The 20,612-nt window shown below is 42.3% G+C and overlaps 1 long non-coding RNA gene across 1 annotated transcript in view; it reads right to left on the bottom strand.

Moving 5' to 3' along the window:
* Positions 1–19,935, bottom strand: part of LOC137282770 (uncharacterized) — a 31,194-nt gene extending 11,259 nt beyond the window's left edge. The window contains exons 1-2 of the long non-coding RNA XR_010956844.1: positions 19,839–19,935; positions 18,607–18,666 (exon numbers count right to left, since the gene is read on the bottom strand). This is a non-coding gene — a long non-coding RNA (uncharacterized lncRNA). The remainder of the gene's footprint in view (positions 1–18,606; positions 18,667–19,838) is intronic.
* Positions 19,936–20,612: the final 677 nt, after the last annotated feature.

Below are 20,612 nucleotides of genomic sequence, written 5' to 3' on the forward strand. Positions count from 1 at the left end.
AGCAATAACACTCTACCCAAGCTAGCATCTACCTTGCCTCTGCTATCCAAAACTACCCAAACTACAATCAATCTTGGCTAGAACAGCCTCTATACTGAATATACACTAACTACCCTGAAGACAACCGGTAATCTACCCATGTTAGTATCCATCTGGTGTCTGTACTCGGTCGATTTAACCACCACTTGACCATTTCTAGGAGACCCTTTATACTGAATGGGGGGTCTGTCATCTGGGTGAGGGTGTTTCACAGGTCACCTTATGCAGATCTGTCATCTGGGGGACGGTGTGTCACATGAGAGGTCTGCAGTCTGGGGGAGGGTGTGTCACCTGGGAGGTCTGCTGTCTGGGGGACGGTGTGTCACATGGGAGGTTTGGTGTATGGGGGAGGTTGGGTCACCTGGGAGGTCTGCCATCTGGGGGAGGGTGTGTCACCTGGGATGTCTGCCTTTTGGGGAAGGGTGGGTCACCTGGGAGGTCTGTCGTCTGGGGGACGGTGTGTCACCTGGGAGATCTGTTGTCTGGGGGAATGGTGTGTCGCATGGGAGGTTTGGTGTATGGGGGAGGGTGAGTCACCTGGGAGGTCTGCCATCTGGGGGAGGGTGTGTCACATGGGAGGTCTGCCTTTTGGGGGAGGGTGGGTCACCTGGGACGTCTGTCGTCTGGGGGACGGTGTGTCATCTGGCTATATCTGCCTGGGTTACCTTATGGGGGTCTGTCGTCTGGGTGAGGGTGTGTCACCTGGGATGTCTGGGGAAGGGTGTGTCATCGGGGGGTGGGGTGGGGGATGGTGTCATCTGGGAGAGGGTGTGTCACCTGGGTATGTACATGGGTCACTTTATGGTCTGTGATCTGTGGGAGGGTATGTCACCTAGGGGTATCTACATGGGTCATCTTATGGGGTTTGTCATCTGGGGGACCTGCCATCTGGGGGAGGGTGTGTCACCTAGGTATATACATAGGTCACCTTATGCTGGTCTGTCATCTGTGGGAGGGTATGTTACCTAGGTATATCTAATGAGTTACCTAGTTAATGGTCTGAATAATTCATGATAACTTTCAGGAAATAAAACGGAGCATATGAGAATAGAGTATTCATTTCACAAATTAGTCGTTTCAGACTATTAATTCTATGCCTCTGCCATTGGTGGGACATACTCATGAATATCCATACATTTTCAAAGAAGAGGATAAAGTGAGTGAGTTTAGTTTAATTTTACGCCGCACTCAGCAATATTCCTGCTATAAGGCGGCGGTCTGTAAATAATCGAGTCTGGACCAGACAATCCAGTGATCAGCAACATGAGCATCGATCTGTGCAATTGGGAACCGATGACATGTGCCAACCAAGTCAGCGAGTCTGACCACCCAGTCCCGTTAGTCGCCTCTTACGACAAGCTGAGTCGCCTTTTATGGCAAGCATGGGTTGCTGAAGGCCTATTCTACCCCGGGACCTTCACGGGGAGAGGATAGAGTCATCAATATCCCAACTCAATGGCAAAATACTCTTCATGACTATGTCTACAAGCTATGACTAAGTCAACTGTTTTGGCATGAATATAGGAAAGTGGACGGAGAGCAGTGACGGTTTTTTAGTTCTGCTCCATAAAGAAGCAATACCACCAACTTCAGTTGAAGCCAAAATTGTTGCCGTAGAAACACAAACTTTATTTTAATCAGAATTCCAAAAGTACCAAAAGGTAACAGTTCACCATTAGATATATGTATGTATGAAATTCGGTGAAGAAACAGTGAATGGTTTACAGGTTATGCTCCAGAAAATAGTAATTCCACCAATTTGAATCAAAGGCAAATTTGTTGACATGGAAATGCCCAAAATATTCAATTCAGAATGCCCAAACAACCGTAATGCACCAGTACACCGCCTGACCTATCTATTTGCCAAGTTTGGTAAGGAAATATTGAACGGTTCTAAAGATCAGGTTAGCTATTCTCAAAACATTCATAGCCCAACAAACTTCTCATGCCCACCCATATTACACTGGCTACGATCAAAGTTAAGAATTCTTGAGGCTATGAACATTTCAAGAATAAGGGCCCTGCTCCACAAAAAGACAAACGTGCATGGACCAAGTGCATTTAAATGTCGCAAAACACAATGCTGTGAATAAATAATTAATTATTTTAAAGGTCACATGCAACCAAAAAATCAAACATAATTAAAACACAGTTATCATATGTTCATGAGATATAAAATGCATTGGTGATTGTAAAAAAAGTCAAATAAACAAAATTGTAAGCGTATAACTGCAAATCAAACGTGCAATATTTTGTACTTGGGTTTACCTCCTCGAAACGAAGCAGTTGCGATACCAAACCCAGTCAGAGCTGGTGGATGTGCACTCATGTGGAACGAGGCCTTGTCATTGGCCATTGGTTCATTTGCCGATACGCTTAGCCAGCTCTTTGTTTATAGCTCATAAGCCTGACAGGTGCTAATTTCAGTAATTGAAGTTGTGTAGAGCATATTGTAATTGGCAGACAGGTAGACATGTAGTTGTCAATAAACCAGACACTGAGTTTTCTCTTGGACAGAGTCTGCTTATCACATTCAAAATGTTTTTTTTTTTCATGTAACGAGTAGATTATTTACTTGTTTATGTACACAACCAAGATTAGACTACTGCTAACAACCTGATACTCTGGGCAGGCATACTGTTTTAAGCCATGAACCTATTTAGTCATGAGCGCAGCGCAGCATAGCTGTTGAAACCACTTCTTCCCCCAGAGTGAATTGTTTCAACTCTGACTTTGTAGGGTTTTTTTCATTGCATTTTTTTCAACTTTAAAGGTAGAATTGGCATGTTTGAGTTGTTTCAGTTAGTGCAAACCGAAAGGTATCAGAATCAAAGAAGTGTAACACAAATCACATCTTAGCAGATTCTGACACCTTTTGGTTTGGACTTACAGTGACAAATTATCAAAAATTAAAATTCAGCTTAAAATTTGGGAGATGGTTTTGAAGTTTCAGAACACGTCTTTAGGTTTCGGCATAACCGAGGATATGATTTTCTAGAAACCAAAAGCAGTCTAGCATAATTGATTGTCCCCAAATTTCACCGCAGCGCTGGCCTGAATAGTGGTTTGGGTGCACACATAGTGCATGTGCAGGGTTTAGGTTCACACAGCTGGAACTGGAAAGGTGACTCGTAAAACGACAGCAAGTGAGGCGTGCAGGGATATTTCTTGTGATTACAAGCATCTTGGTTCTGCAGTAATAAAAATACACTGGTCCCATACTTAGCTGCAAACATAGTTTTCAAGAAAGGAATGTTCATAATTTATGGCTAAGGGGGTGGTGGTAAGGGGGTCACACCTATATCATTCTAGGAAGGTGTGTGTGTGTGTGTGTGGTGGGGGGGGGGTCATCAATTTTGTACACATGTTCTGGAGGGAGTTCATTGAACATGACAAGCAGGGAGATCACTTACATTGCACATTATTTTTTGGGTGGGGGGTTTGGGGGCTAGTCATTCACGTAGTGTGTTTGTACATGAAACTCCATAATCACCGTCATCATGGCTAGACATAAATTATGAACGGTCCCTAAAGATTGCTCAGCTTGAAAAATGAAATGTTTTAATACATGTCTATGGAAGCACAGAAAATATGTTAAGTGTAACAAGCAGTCTCTGTCACAGACAACACCTATGAGGGTATACACCATAAACAAATACACTGATTTATGGCTTGTGCACCTGAGTTCTGTCTCTGTCACATTATGTAATTACAGAGACAGGCAGGTGTAATACTTGTACACATGACATGTTATAACGTCTATGGGTTGTACATCCATTTTTCTCAGATGACTTGATCCGACGGAGCAAACCCATATTGTCAGTTTCAAGAGTTTCAAGTTCTGCTTTGTACTTTGATCGACGACAATCTCTTGCATGACAACGGTATATGAATCCATACCAAAACATGTATTGTATACAATAAAAAAACTTGTTATCCATGAAGAATGTTACCTTCTTAGTACTCAACATATTTCTAAAATGCCAATCAAAGAGATCATCTCTATATACACACAATCAAATCTCAGTGTATCTGCAAATGAACCAGCCACTGCAAAGTATTCATTATACCCTTGAGTGCACACCCAACTCGGGTTCAGTCTTCTGGGTGCTTGGTTTCGAGGGAAGTACATCCAAGTACAAAATATTGCCCATTTGATTCACAATTGTACGCTTATAACGTTATTTGTTTTTTTTTCACTACCAGCAATGTATATTATATATCATAAAAACATGATAACTGTGTTCTAATTATTTAAGTTTTGGGGGGATTGCATGTGACCTTTAAGGACTTCATTCATCATCACTGGCGGAACAATCCCCCACATCGAAATTGTCTGCATCTGAGATGCTGCCATCACTATCATGGCAGCTGTCACAGTCAGAATCTTGAGCTGTTTGGGCTTCACTATTCTCTGCTCACATGCATGTAAATTTCTGACTTCCTCAGATTCCTGGGTTGGAGAATCCTCTTTAGCTGTCTGGGTTTTGCTTTCAACCAATGATGAATCACAGGCGTCATGCTCTGGCTCTTCAGAACTGACCAATGACGTTCTTCTTCACAATTTAGATAGTATTTTGTAACAATACGCATGCTGTCAGGATTCAGGAAACATGATCTGGGGGAAGGTGTGTTGCCTGGCGGTATATACATGGGTCTCCTTTTCGGGGTCTGCTGTCTGGGGGAGGGTGTGTCACCTGGGGGTATATACATGGGTCTCCTTTTCGGGGTCTGCTGTCTGGGGGAGGGTGTGTCATCTGGGGGTATGTATATGGGTCTCCTTTTTTGGGGTCTGCTGTCTGGGGGAAGGGTGTGTCATCTGGGTTACCTACATGGATCACTTTATGGGGTCTGTCACCAGACTGAGGGTGTGTCATCAGGGGTTATCTACATGGGTCACCTTATGGGGGGCTGTCACCTGGGGGTATCTACATGAATCACCTTATGGGGGGCTGTCGTGTGGGGGAGGGTGTATCATCTGGGATTATCTACATGGGTCTGTTCCCTCGTTGAAGGGATGTCACCTGGGAGTACCTACATGGGTCATGCAATCGACCCAAGCTAGAATGTATCTGGTGGCTATACACAGTTTCCTTCATGACTTCCAAAGAACAAGTTTAAACTGAGCTACCCAAATTGTCCTGAACATACCCTGTAATCTGAATCTACCCAAGCTAGTATGTATCTGGATTCTATACATAGTCTACTCATGACTTCCACAGAATACCTTAACCCGAGTTACACAACTCACCTTGCACACACAATGAACACACAATGCACACACCCTGGAATGTGAATCTACCCCAACAAATCAAAACTGAGTTTCAGAAACCACTCTGAAGACACCCTGTTATCTGAATCTACTCGAGCTGGCATGTGTCTGGCCTCCATACATAGTTTACTTTATGACTTCCACAGAATACCTTTACCCTGAGCTTCACAAACCAAACTAAATACAGCCAGCAATCCAAAACTAAACACCCTAACATATCTCCTGCCTCTATACATAGTCTACGTTATGATCTCCAGCGAACACTTTCAACCTCAACTTACACAAACCACCCTGAACACCAGAGAGTACCTTTAACCTGAGCTAGACAAGCCACCCTGAAGACACACTCTAATCTCAATCTACCCCAGCTATCCTATATCTGGTCTCCATTCACACTCTATGCCCATGAATTCCAGAGAATAACTTTAAGCTGAGCTAGTAAACAGTCTACATCATGACTTCCAGAGAGTACCTTTAACCTGAAGCTACACAAACCACCCTGAAGACACCCTGTAATTTCAATCTACCCCAGCCAGCATGGATCTGGCCTCTATACATACTTTACTTCATGACTTCCAAAAAATAAGTTTCAACTGCGCCACAAAGACCACCCTGAACAAACACTGTAATCTACTTTCAACCCAGCTACACAAAACACCTTGAACACGCCCAATAATGCAAAACTAAAAACCCTAGCACATCTCTTGACTACATACCTGGTCTACTTGGTGACTTCCAAAGAATACCTTTTGAATCTGAACTACACACGCCATCCTGAAGACACCCTCTAATCTGAATCTACCCCACCTAGCATGTATCTGGACCCTATACACACTCTACTTGATGATACACAGAGAATGCCATTCACCTGGAGGTGCACAAACCAACCTGAAGACAGCCTACCCAGCTAGCATGTATCTGCCCACTGTACACAGTCTACCTCATGAGAATAAAATTAACCTGGAGCTACACCTACCACCCTGAACAGAAGATGTCATCTCAATTTAAACACGCTAACCTGTATCTGGAATCTATACATGGTCTACTTGATGACTTCCAGAGAATACCTTTAACCTTAAGCTACACAAACCACCCTGAAGACATGGTGACACCTGAATCTACCCCTGTTAACATGTATCTGGCCTCTATACATCGTTTACTTCATGACGTTCAGAGAATATGTTTTACTTGAGCTACACAAACCACCCTGGAGACAAGGTGTCATCTGAATCTACCCCTTCTAGGATGTATCTACCTTCCATACAGTCTACGTGATGACTTCCAACCAATAAAATTAGCCTGAAGCTATACTGTTTACCTTGAAGATACCTTTTAATCTAAATCTATCACAGCCAGCATGCATCTGGTCTGACCCCACCCTGATGACACCCTGAAAATCTGAATCTACCCCAGTTAGCATGTATCTGGCTTCTATACATACTTTCGTTCATGACTTCCAGATAACAAGTTTAAACTGAGCTACACAAACAACTCTGAAGACACACACTACTGTTTTCTGAATCTACTCTAGCTGGCTGTATCTCGCCTCTATACATAGTTTTCTTCATGACATCCAGCAAATACCTCTAACCTGAGGTACACAAACCAACCTATACACACCCAGCTATCTAAAATTAACACCCTAACCTTTCTCCTGCCTCTATAGTCTACATAATGATCTCCACGGAACACCTTTGACCTTAAGCTACACAAACCACATTGAAGCCACCCTGTAATCTAAATCTACCAAACATAGCCTGTATCTGGTGGTATCCCTCCACATTCTACTTCGTGACTTCCAAAGAATGTCTTTACCGTGGAGCTACAAACACCACTTTGAACACATGGTGCCACCTGAATCTACTCAAGGTAGCATGTATCTGGCTTCTATGCACAGTCTACTTCAGGACTTCCAAAAATTAAAATTAACCTGGAGCTACACAAACCAGCCTGAACAGAAGATGTAATAAAAATTTAAACACACTAGCCTGTATCTGGCCTCAACACGCACTCTACTTCATGACCTCCAGAGAATACCTTTAACCTGAGCTAGACAAACCACCCTGACGACACCCTGTAATCTGAATCTATCCCAGCTAGCATGCATCTGGCCTCTATACACAGTCACCTTAACGATTTCCAGACAATACCTTTAAACTGAGCTAGACAAACCTTCCTGAAGACATCCTGTAATCTGAATCTACCCAAGCTAGCATGTATGTGGCCTCTGTACACAGTCCACTTTGTAACTTCCAGATGATACACAAACCACCCTGAAAACACCCTCTGATCATGATCTACCCAAGCTAGCATGTATCTTGCCTTTACACACAGTCTGTCATCACTTCCAGAGAGTACCTTCTAAAGGCACCACTCTGGGATCTACCTCACATATCTGCCACGCTTTTCTGAAAGTTTTCAAGTTGTGCTCGAGAAACGAAGCCCATCCCTCCATTTTGAGACGAAGTCAGAATCGTTTCTGTGGACTCGGGGAAAATCATAATCACAAAAACCTGTAAATAACAAAAGTCACCACTTTGGGGTCTTCCACACATATCTACCAAGTTTTACATACAGATCTTAGGAAGTTTCTGAGTCTGGAAACAAAACACACCTCTCACTTTTGAGACTTAGGTCAAAAATCTTTTCATGGAAACATGAAAACAATAAATCACAAAAAACATGCACATAGCAAAAGGCACCACTTTGTGGTCTGCCTCAAATGTCTGCCAAGTTTTGTTGTAAAATATTAAATAGTTTTCTAGCTGTGCTCCGGACACAAAGACAATCCCTCCATTTTGAGACTAAGTTAGAATCGTTTCCATGGAAACTCGGAAAATGATAGATCACAAAAATCTGTAAATAGCAAAAGGCACCACAATAGGGTCTCCCCTACGTATCTGCCAAGTTTTGCTCACAGATATTAGTAACTTTTGGAGATGTGCTCCAGAAACGAAACACACCTCTCACGTTTGCGAAAAAGTCTGAATCTGAATATGCTTGTCATAAGAGGTGATTAACAGGATCACACAGTCAGACTTGCTGACTTGGCTGACACCTCATCGGTTCCCAAATGCGCAGATCGATGCTCATGATGTTGATCACTGTATTCTCTAGTCCACACTTGATTATTTACGGACTGCCACCAGCTGGAATATTCCTGAGTGAGGCTTAAAGCTAGACACATTTGCTCTTTCTACAGCATTAAATGGAAGCTATACAAAATCTAACCTTAACAGCATCTATCTGGACAGTGTTGTCTATTTGACCACTTGACCATTTCTACAGCATTAACAGGAAGCTACACAAAATCTACTTCAGCTCTCACATATCTGGACAATGTACAGTCTATTTGACCACTTGAACATTTCTACAGCATTAACTGGAAGCTACACTGAATCTCCGCCTGCCAGCATGTATCTGGACACTGTACAGTCTATTTGACCACTTGATTATTTCTACAGCATTAACTTGAACCTTTACAAAACATGTCCCTGCTAGCGTGTGTTTGGACACACAGTACAGTCTATTTGAAAACTGGAGCGTTTCTACAGCATTAACTAGATTCTACAAAAAAATCTCCCCTTGCTAGCATGTATCTGGACAGTGTACAGTCTGTCCACTTGACCATATCTACAGCATTAACTGGAACCTGTATAAAATCCATCCCTTGCTAGCATGTATCTGGAGAGTGTACATGCAGTCTGTCCACTTGACCATATCTACAGCATTAACTGGAACCTGTATAAAATCCATCCCTTGCTAGCATGTATCTGGACAGTGTACAGTCTGTCCACTTGACCATTAACCTGTATAAAATCCATCCCTTGCTAGACATGGTTGGACATTGTTGACTACTTGATCACTTGACCATTTCTACAGCACTGACGGGATGCTACACAAAATTTACCCCTTTTAAGCATGTATCTGGACACTATACAGTCTATTTGACCACTTGACCATTTCTAAAACCTGGAACGTATGCCAAATCTACCCATGCTAGCCTGTATCTGGACGCTGTACAGTCTGTTTGACCACTTGACCATTTCTGAAACCTGGAACGTATGCCAAATCTACCCATGCTAGCATGTATCTGGACACAGTACAGTCTCCTTGACCACTTGACCATTCCTACAGCATTAACTTTACACAATGTAAAATCTACCCATGCTAGCCTGTATCTGGACGCTGTACAGTCTGTTTGACCACTTGACCATTTTCACAGCATTAACTGGACGTTATGTGAAATCTATCCATACCAGTATGGCTCCCAACACTGTGCACTCTATCTTACCACTTGACCATTTGTACCACAGCAACTGGAAACTGTACAAAACACAACATGTATCTAAGCATTGTAGAGTCTGTTGACCACTAGACATTCCTACAGCATTAACTGGACACAATGTAAAATCTACCCATGCCTGCCTGTATCTGGACGCTGTACAGTCTGTTTGACCACTTGACCATTTCTACAGCATTAACTTGACACAATGTAAAAACTACCCATGCTAGCAGGTAACTGGAAACTTCACAGTCTCTTTGACCACTTAACTGTTCCAATAGCATTAACTGGACGCTATGCAAAATCTACCCATGCTAGCATGCATCAGGACACTGTACAGTCTCTTTGACCACTTGACCATTCTACAGCATTTACAAAATATAACCATTCCAGTAATGTACAGTCTGTTTGACCACTTGACAATTTGTACTGCATTAACTGGAAACTATAAACAAGAGCCATCAGAAGATGACAGATACAACCAGCCACCACACATCTGAAAGGACAAATCATCTAACAGTTCCTTGATTTTTTTTCAGGCTAATTTTGAGTGAGTTTAGAAATAAACTAAGAAATATTCCAGCTATATGGCCGCAGTCTGTAAATAATCGAGTCTGGACCAGACAATCCAGTGATCAACAACATGAGCATCGATCTGCAGAATTGGGAACCAATGACTTGTGTCAACCAAGTCAGCAAGCCTGACCACCCGATCCCATTAGTCACCTCTTACAACAAGTACAGTTTCCTTTTATAGCAAGCATGGGTTGCTGAAGGCCTATTCTACCCCGGGACCTTCACAGGTTGCTAATTTTGAAATTTGAAATTTTGGAAATCATGAAAAATATAAATGCCATACATCTGTAAACACAAAAAGACACCACTTCAAGATCTTCTCATTTATCTGGCAAGATCTGTTGAAAGATATCAAATGGTTTTGAGTTGTGCTAAGGAAACGAAGCCTATCCCTAAATTTTGAGAATGAGACCGAACTGTTTCCATGGAAACCAGGGGAAAAAAAGCCAAAACTTTGTAAATTGGCATCACTTTGTAGTCTGCCTCAAGTATCTCCCATGTTTTCCTGAATGATATTAAATAGTTTTTTTATTTGTGCTCTTGAATACAAAGCCCATCCCTCCATCTTAAGACAAATGAAACCTCTCATTTTTAGACTAAGTTCAGTGTGTTTCCATGGAAACCAAGAAGATCATAAATCACAAAAACAGGTAAATAGAAAAAGACACCACTTTGGTGTCTGCCACAAATGTCTGCCAAGTTTTACTGAAAGATGTTGAAAAGACACTGAACAGTCTATCTGACCACTTCACAATTTCTACAGCATTAACTAGACACCATGTAAAATCTAACCACGCTAGTCATTTGGGGGAGGGTGTGTCACCTCGGTCAATCTCCATATAGACAACTAGGGATGAGGGGTGTCAGTCATCTGGGGGAGGGTGTGTCACCTCGGTCAATCTCCATATAGACAACTGGGGGTGAGGGGTGTCAGTCATCTGGGGATGAGGGTGTGTCACCTCGGTCAATCTCCATATAGACAACTATGGATGAGGGGCGTCAGTCATCTGGGGGAGGGTGTGTCACCTGGGTCAATCTCCATATAGACAACTGGGGGTCAGGGGTTTCATTCATCTGGAGCAGGTTGTGTCACCTCGGTCACTCTCCATATAGGCAACTGGGGATGAGGGGCGTCAGTCATCTGGGGATGAGGGTGTGTCACCTGGGTCACTCTCCATATAGACAACTGGGGGTGAGGGGTTTCATTCATCTGGAGCAGGATGTGTCACCTGGGTCACCCTCTATATAGGCAACTGGGGATGAGGGGCGTCAGTCATCTGGGGATGAGGGTGTGTCACCTGGGTCACTCTCCATATAGACAGTTGGGGGTCAGGGGTTTCATTCATCTGGAGCAGGGTGTGTCACCTGGGTCACTCTCCATATAGACAGTTGGGGGTGAGGAGTTTCATTCATCTGGAGCAGGGTGTGTCACCTGGGTTCCTCTAGATATAGACAACTGGGGGTGAGGGGTGTCAGTCATCTGGAGCAGGATGTGTCACCTGGGTCACTCTCCATAGACAACTAGGGGTGAGGGGTGTCAGTCATCTTGGTGGTGGTGTGTCACCCCTGGGTCAATCGCTATATAGACAGTTGGGGGTGAGAGGTGTCTGTCATATGAGGGAGGGTGTGCCACCTGAGTCACTTTCCATATAAAGAACTAGGGGTGAGGGGTGTCAGTCAAATGAGTCACTTTCCATATGAACAGTTGTGGATGAGGGGTGTCAGTTATCTGGGGGAGAATGTGGCACCTGCATCACTTTCCATATAGACATCTGGGAGTGAGGGGTGTCAGTCATTTTGGGGAGTGTGTCACCTGGGTCACTCTCCATAGACACAACTAAGGTGAGAGGTGACAGTAATCGTGGATATGGTGTGTCACTTTGGTCACTCTCCATAAAAACAAGTGGTGGCAAGGGGTGTCAGTCATCTGGGGGAGGGTGTGCCACCTGGATCACGCTCCATATAGACAACATCCAGAAAATACTTTCAACCTGAAGATGTGCAAACCATTCCCACAAAATCAAAACATACACAAGCTACGCTCTATCTGGCCTGTATAGAGTCTGTTTGACCAACACTTACAGAAAACACATTTAACATGAAGCTGTGCTGTCCACCTTCACAAAATTGGGGAGTCAAACCCTAACTATGTGTGAATAGCAAACGCTTTAACCACTGGGTTACCTCACCATCCCCTTTAACCTGAAGCTAAAGAAACCACCCTGAAGACACTCTGTAATCTAAATCTACCCATGCTAGCATGTATCTGGCCTCTTTGTATAGTTTCCTCAACCAACACTGACATTTTCCACAGTTAACTTCAACCTGAAGCTACTCAAACCAACCTGAACACACCCTATGATTTAAATCTACCCAAGTGAGTACATATCTGACCTCTATAAACCATGTAACTGCTTCATAACTTCCAGAGAAACTTTTAACCTGAGGCTACACAAACAACCCTCTGAAAGACACCCTGTAATCTATAGTTACTGACGCTAACGTATATCTCACCTCCATACACTGTCTTCTTGATGACTGCCAGAGAATACCTTTCATATGAAGCTACGCAAAAACCACCCTGAATACACCCTGTAATCTAAATCTACCCAGGTTTATATGTATCTCACCTCTATACGGTCTACTTGATGACTTTCAGAGAATACCTTTAACCTGGTGCTACACAAACCACACAGAAGACACCCTTTAATCTAAATCTACCCAAGCCAACGTGTATCTGACTTCTGGTCACATCTATACACTCTCAGTATCATTATGTCATTACTTCTAAAGAATATCTTTAACCTTAAAATACACAAACCACCCAAAAGATACCATGTAATTGTAATCCACCCAAGCATGCACCTGAAGATACGAAAACCGACCTGACCACATCCTGTAATCTAAATCTGGCCTCTATACACTCTCTGTGTCATTACTTCATAACTTCTAAAGAACATCTTTAACCTTAAACTTCACAAACCACCCTGAAGATACCCTGTAACAGTAATCTACCCAAGCATGCATGTATCAGGCCTCTATAAACTGATCACTTCGACCCATGTACACTGTCTGTGTCACCACTTAATGACTTCAAAAGAATGCCTTTATACTGAAAGTACACAAACCACCTTGAAGACATCCTGTAATCTAAAACTACCCAAGCCAGCATGTATCTGGCCTCTATACACTCTCTGTGTCATTACTTCATAACTTCTAAAGAATACCTTTAACCTGAATCTACATAAACCACCCTGAAGATACTAGTACCCTGTAAATGTAATCTAACCATGAGGGTAAAAGGGTAGAGGAGGCCATCAGCAACCAATGCTTGCTATAAACAGCTAATTTGCTTGTCATAAGAGGCAACTAACAGGATCGGCTGGTCAGGTTCACTGACTTGGTTGACATGTCATCCATTCCAAACTGCGCAGATCGATGCTCTTGTCATTGATCACTGGATTGTCTGGTCCAGACTCGATTATTTACAGACTGCCGCAATATAGCTGAATTATTGTTGAAAGTGGAGTAAAACTTAACACACTCACTCACTTGGTGACTTCCCGGGAATACCTTTAACCTGAAGATACGAAAACCGACCTGACCACACCCTGTAATCTAAATCCACCCAAGTGAGTACATATCTGGCCTCCATACAGTATCTATACAGTGGCTTAAAGCTATACTCATTCACTCATCCTACAGCAACTGGAAGTAAGGCAAATCTACCAATCCTAGCATGCATGTGGACACCATTTGACCACTTGACCATTTCTACAGCATTAACTGGAAACTGTACAAAACCTACACAGGTTAGCATGCATATGGACATTGTACAGTTCCCTTTACCACTTGACCATTTCTACAGCATTAACTGGAACTTATGCAAATTTACCCATGCCAGTATGTATTTGGACACTGTACAGTCTGACCACTTGACCACTTGCAGAATCTTCACATGCCAGAAGAATGCACATGGATCCTGTACTGTCTATTTGACCACTTGACCATTTTTACAGCATGGACAGGAAACTATACACAATATACCCATGCCAGTATGTATGGACACTGTACAGTATATATCACCACTTGACAAGTTGTACCTCATTAACTGGAAGCTGAACAAAAGCGACCCATCCTAGCCCTGTATCTGGACACCATACAGTCAATTTGACCACTTGACCATTTCTACAGCATTAACTGCAAGTTCTGCAAAATTTGCCCATACCCGCATGTATCTGGACATTACAGTCTGATTTACCACTTGACCATTTTTACAGCATTAACTGGTAGTTATGCAAAAATCTACACATGCTAGCATCTATCTCGACACTGTACAGTCTGTTTTACCACTTGGCAATTTCTACAGCATTACTTTGGCACTATGTAAAATCTAACCTTTCTAGTCTCCATCTGCACACTGTACAGTCTGTTTTACCACTTGACCATTTCTACAGCTTTAACAAGAAACAATACAAAATGTACCTATGCTAGCATGTATTTGGACACTGTTGTCTATATGGCCATTTTTGACACATTAATTGGAAACTATACAAAATCTGCCTATTCTATCATGTCTACAAAATTCTGCCGCGAGATCGATTATACGTAAACGACACACTGACCACATCACTCCAGTTCTGGAATGCCTCCATTGGCTGCCTGTCCAACAGTGTATCTCCTATAAAATCCTGTTACTGACTTACCAAGCCTTCTACAGGGATAAACAGCCCTAAATACCTCAAAGAGCTCATCAATATTTACAACTAATTATGGAACACTTTACCATCAGAACTCAAAGCCATCAACTTACAATATTTAATCATTTTCTCAATCACTCCATTACTCACTTTACGGGGGTCTACTACCTGGAGGAGGGTTTGTCACATGGGGGGATACATAGGTCACCTTATGGGGGTCTAGTACCTGGAGGAGGGTTTGTCAGGTGGGGGTATACATAGGTCACCTTATGGGGGTCTACTACCTGGAGGAAGGTTTGTCAGGTGGGGGTATACATAGGTCACCTTATGGGGGTCTACTACCTGGAGGAGGGTTTGTCACATGGAGGTATACATAGGTCACCTTATGGGGGTCTACTACCTGGAGTCGGGTTTGTCACGTGGAGGTATACATAGGTCACCTTATGGGGGTCCACTATCTGGAGGACCTGGTGTCACCTGGTTTATCTACATGGATCACCTCATGGGGGTCTGTCATCTGGGGAAGTGTGTGTCACCTGGTTTATCTACATGGATCACCTCATGGGGGTCTGTCATCTGGGGGAGTGTGTGTCACCTGGTTTATCTACATGGATCACCTCATGGGGGTCTGTCATCTGGGGGAGGGTGTGTCACCTGGTTTATCTACATGGATCACCTCATGGGGGTCTGTCATCTGGGGGAGGGTGTGTCATCTGGGTATATACATGGGCCATCTCATGGAGGTCTGTCATCTGGGGGAGGGTGTGTCATCTGGGTATATACATGGTCAGTGTTAGAAATAGATTCAAACTGCCAGTCAGGCTAGTGACCCAAGAATGTCACTGTCCCATCAGACATGTTACTGGCCCAAATAATTCATGATAATTTTTAGACAATACAGAGCATACAAGAATAGTTAGAGTATTGATTCACAAATTAATCGTTTCAGACTATTAACTCTGTGCCTCTGTCATTGGTGGGATATACTCTATGAATATCCATACATTTTCAAAGGAGAGGACAAAGTCATCAATTTCCCCTCGATGGCAAAATACTCTTCATGAATATGTCTACATAGCTATAATTAAGTCAACTATTTTGGCATGTATATAGGAAAGTGGACGGAGAGTAGTGAAGGTTTTTAAGTTCTGCTCCATAAAAGAGCAATACCACCAACTTCAGTTGATGTTTGCCATAGAAACATAAACATTATTTTAATCAGAATTCTGCAACTACCAAAAGGCACTAGTTCACCATTAGATATATGTAAATTTGAAAATTGGTAAAGAAACAATGAAAGGTCTACAGGTTCTGCTCCAGAAAAGAGGAATACCACCAATTTGAGTCAAAGGCAAATTTGTTGCCATGGAAACAGCCAAAATATTCAATTCAGAATGCCCAATCTACCAAAATGCACCAGTACACCACCTGACCTATCCATTTACCAAGTTTGGTTAGGAAATATTGGAACATTTCTAGAGATCAGGCTAGCTATTCTCCAAATGTTCATAGCCCAACAAACTTCTTATGCCCATTTATAACACACTGGCTATGATCAAAGTTAACAATTCTTGGGGTTACGAACGCTTCAAAAATAAGAGCCTTGCTCCGCAAAAGGCAATACTCATGGACTGAGTCCATTTTTATACCGCAAAACACAATACGGAGAATAAATATCTTCATAATAAATTATCTTAAAGATCACATGTAACTCAAAACACAACTTAGCTGATTCTGACACCTTTCGGTTTGGATTTACAGTAACAAATTCTCAAAAATTTAAATTCAGCTTAAAACGAAATATCCCCTGACTTCACCACAGCCCTGGCGTGAAAAGTGGTTTCAATAGCTGTGCTGTGGTGCACACGTAGTGCATGTGCAGGGATTAGGTTCACGCGGCTTGAACTAGAAAGGTAACTCATAAAAACACAGCAAGTGATGCTTGCAGGGATATTTCTTGTGATTACAAGCATCTTGGGTCTACAGTAATGAAAATACACTGGTCCAATACTTAGTTGCAAACCAAGTTTTTAAGAAACGTAGCATTGGAAATACTATTTTCATTGCAAAAGGACTTTAAAATTTATGGCTATGGAGGGTGGTGGGGGTGGGGTCACTTATATTATTCTAGGGAGGCACGGGGGTGCTGGGGGTAGTCATTCACATTGAACATGTAACTCCATAATAATCATCATCAACCTCCCCCATAAACCCCCCCTACCCCCCAACATAAATTACCAACAGTCATTAAAGATTGCTCTGCTTGAAAACTGAAATGTTTCTCCGTCACAGACAATACTCAATGTGTCTGCCTGTCTGCTAATGACAAAATGCAAATACACAACTTCCACTCTTGCAACTTCAACTTAACACCTGTGAGGTTATACACCATAAACAAATACATCGATTTATGACTTATGTACCTATTCTCTGTCTCATTATGTAATTACAGAGACAGGCAGGTGCGATACTTGAACACATGACATGTTGTTACGTCTGTGGGTTGTGAACAAACTGCATCCATTTTTCTCAGATGACTTAATGAGACGGAAACCGGTGCAAACTAAGATTCCCAGTTTCTCTATTTATACATCGTTAATGGATGACACTTTCTTCTACTGTATATGATGCGACGTTTTAATATGGATTCTTATACCGTTATCACTCTTGCTTGACAACGGTATATGAATCCATATCAAAATGTAGCATCATACACAATAAAAATAAGAATCTTTCTTTCTTATTATTCAACATATTTCTAAAATGCCAATCAAACAGATCGTCTCCATATACGCACAATGAACCCTCATGGGTCACCTTCTCAGGGTCTGCTGTCTGGGGGAGGGTGTGTCACCTGGGGGTATCTACATGGGTCACCTCAGGGTCTGCTGTCTGGGGGAGGGTGTGTCACCTGGGAGTATCTAAATGGGTCACCTTCTCAGGGTCTGCTGTCTGGGGGAGGGTGTGTCGCCTTGGGTTATCTACATGGGTCACCTTATTGGGGTCTGCTGTCTGTGAGAGGCTGTACTATTTGGGAGGGTCTATAATCAGGGGACCCATGAAAGTCCCGGGGTGGAATAGGCCTTCAGCAACCCATGCTTGCCCTAAAAGGCGACTGTGCTTGTCGTAAGAGACGACTAACGGGATCAGGTGGTGAGGCTCGCTGACTTTGTTGACACATGTCATCGGTTCCCAATTGCGCTGATTGATGCTCATGTTGTTAGTCACTGGATTGTTAGGTCCAGACTTGATTATTTACAGACTGCCGTCACATAGCTGGAATATTAATATTGCTGAGTGCGACGTAAAACTAAACTCACTCACTCACTCTGTCACCTGGGGAAGGGTGTTTTACCTGGAGGATCTACATGGGTCACCTCCTGATGGTCTGTCACCTAGGGGAAGGTGTGTCCCCTGGGGGTGTCTGTCATCAGGGGGAGGGTTAGTCACCTGGGTTATTTACATGGATCACCTTATGGGGTCTGTCACCTGGGGGTATCTACATGGGTCACCTTATGGGGGTCTGTCACTTGGAGCAGAGTGTATCACCTTATGGGGGTCAGTCACCTCGGGAAGAGTATGTCACCTGGGGGAGGGGGTGTCACCTGGAGCAGAGTGTATTACCTAATGCGGGTCTGTCTCCTGGAGAAGAATATGTCACCTGGGGACAAAATGTTTACCTGAGGGGACAATGGTTACCTGTGGGGTCTGTCATCTGAGGGAACTGTGTTTACCTGGAGCGTCTGTCATCTGGGTGAATGGTGGATGGTGAATGGGGGTCTGTCCTCTCTTGTCTGTTAGTTTTAGAAAAATAATCAACATGTAAAAATATCTGTACTCAACAATACAAAATAAACATTTAACTAAAACTTTTACCAACAGCGTATTTACAATATATTGCATTGTATGTAGGAAACAGTTATTCTTTATTATTGCATGTTTAATAAATACAGAACCATTCAGCTTTTTTTTTTTTAAAAAAATTAGTACATCTGCACATTGTCCTTAATAATGATGACTGTCAATTAACACAGGTATTTTTGTTTTGACCCAGTGGTATATGCAAAATAATCACCTAAGCTTGTGACTTGCTGCAGGTGGTTATCACAGCAAACCACTTGCTTGGTAGTCATCATTTCACCCACAACCTGAGGACTCCAGTGTCCCCTTATTTTCAAACACAGCTTAACATTTTTACAGTGTCACCAAACATAACAATACTGAATGCTGATGTTCAGACCTGTTCTGAACCCCAAGTCTGCAACAAATTGCAGATGAAATTCCCAATTTTCACTGCATTTACCAAAGCAAATTAAAAATAATAAAATGTTGGACAATTAGAAATATGAGGTTCCTTAGAAGACATAAAACAAGGTTAACTATCAGGCCTGGAAAGTTTAATATTTAATCATTTCAACCCAAATGATCATTTAATCAAAACATGTAATTTTTTGGACAATTTTACTGCGACAATGATAGCTGTCAAAATATGATACCTACCAACTAAGTCAAATTATCTTAAACGGCAGGGGGTGCATCGCTTTTGCATGCTCGCCATGTTAAACGAAAGATACCCCGGAAACAGACCTTTTGAAAAAACGCACACATTCTGGTCTGCGAGACCATCTGAGTTTCAGCTTTTTGGAATTTCTTCCTGTTCTTCTTCTTATTGTTCAAGTTCAAATGTATAAACAAATAACAAAATTCACATCGGATACACTTACGATGTGTGGATGGATGAAAGACTTTTGATAATTCAGATTTTGCTGTCATAATGATTAACAAACACTGCCTTTTTCGCGAGAGGAGTTGGGATCAATCGCCTCTTGACGCTTGTCCCTGCTGCGCTCAACACTGGCAACAGTGGATGATGGCGCAGTCGCATGCCTGTTGTGCTATATCTCTCTACAACGTAATCAAAACATAAATAAATATATCTGTAAGGTACAAACAGTTAAAGCACTACCTTATGTATCCACAGGTTGCTAGGATATCTCATGACATATCGCATTTTGTTCATAAACTGCAAAAATCGACGCGATCATTTCCAGTGCTCTCTTCCTTGCCGCCATTTTCTATTTCAAGAAAGTTCAAGGTCGTGATAGACATGCAGCAAGAGTACCACGGATAAAAAAATGTTTCTGTCTCTGTGTTTCCATTAAAATTCTAACTGGGCGAATCGAGGTAAGGGTCACTTATCGTTTATTTTAGTTAGAATATATATGGGGTTTTTTGGGTTTTTTTGTTTGTTTTTTTTGGTGGGGTTATTTTTTAAAAATGTTTATCAGCGTGACAAGATGCATTAATTAATTAATTCCAAGCTTAGATCTATTTACTTTCAGTGCCTGTCAGGGTTACACAGCACAATTAACATGATTTTGTGAAACATATAAGGTGTTCATCATTTAAAAATATAATTTATGGAATGAGATTCATGAAGTAGATTCAATACTATGCTATTTTTCGGCAATGTTTATGAAAATCGCTTCCCCGGTATAGTCTGGCATGCGTTCGGACCCCGAACCAATGCAGTCCATGCAGGGTTGGAATACGTGCTGTAGCAAGTCTAGATAAGGAATGTCATTGGGCTCTTGTTATACTGAATGAATGAAATGTTTGAACACTTTATACACATATGAAGGTTCGGTGTTGAATATCCCACGTACGTACCCACAGGAAAAACAAAACACTCACACAGATGACAGACCCTCAGGTGACACACCCTCCCCTAGACGACATA

The sequence above is a fragment of the Haliotis asinina genome, chromosome 4 (genome assembly GCF_037392515.1).
Source record: "Haliotis asinina isolate JCU_RB_2024 chromosome 4, JCU_Hal_asi_v2, whole genome shotgun sequence".
In the NCBI taxonomy this organism is placed as follows: Eukaryota; Metazoa; Mollusca; class Gastropoda; order Lepetellida; family Haliotidae; genus Haliotis; species Haliotis asinina.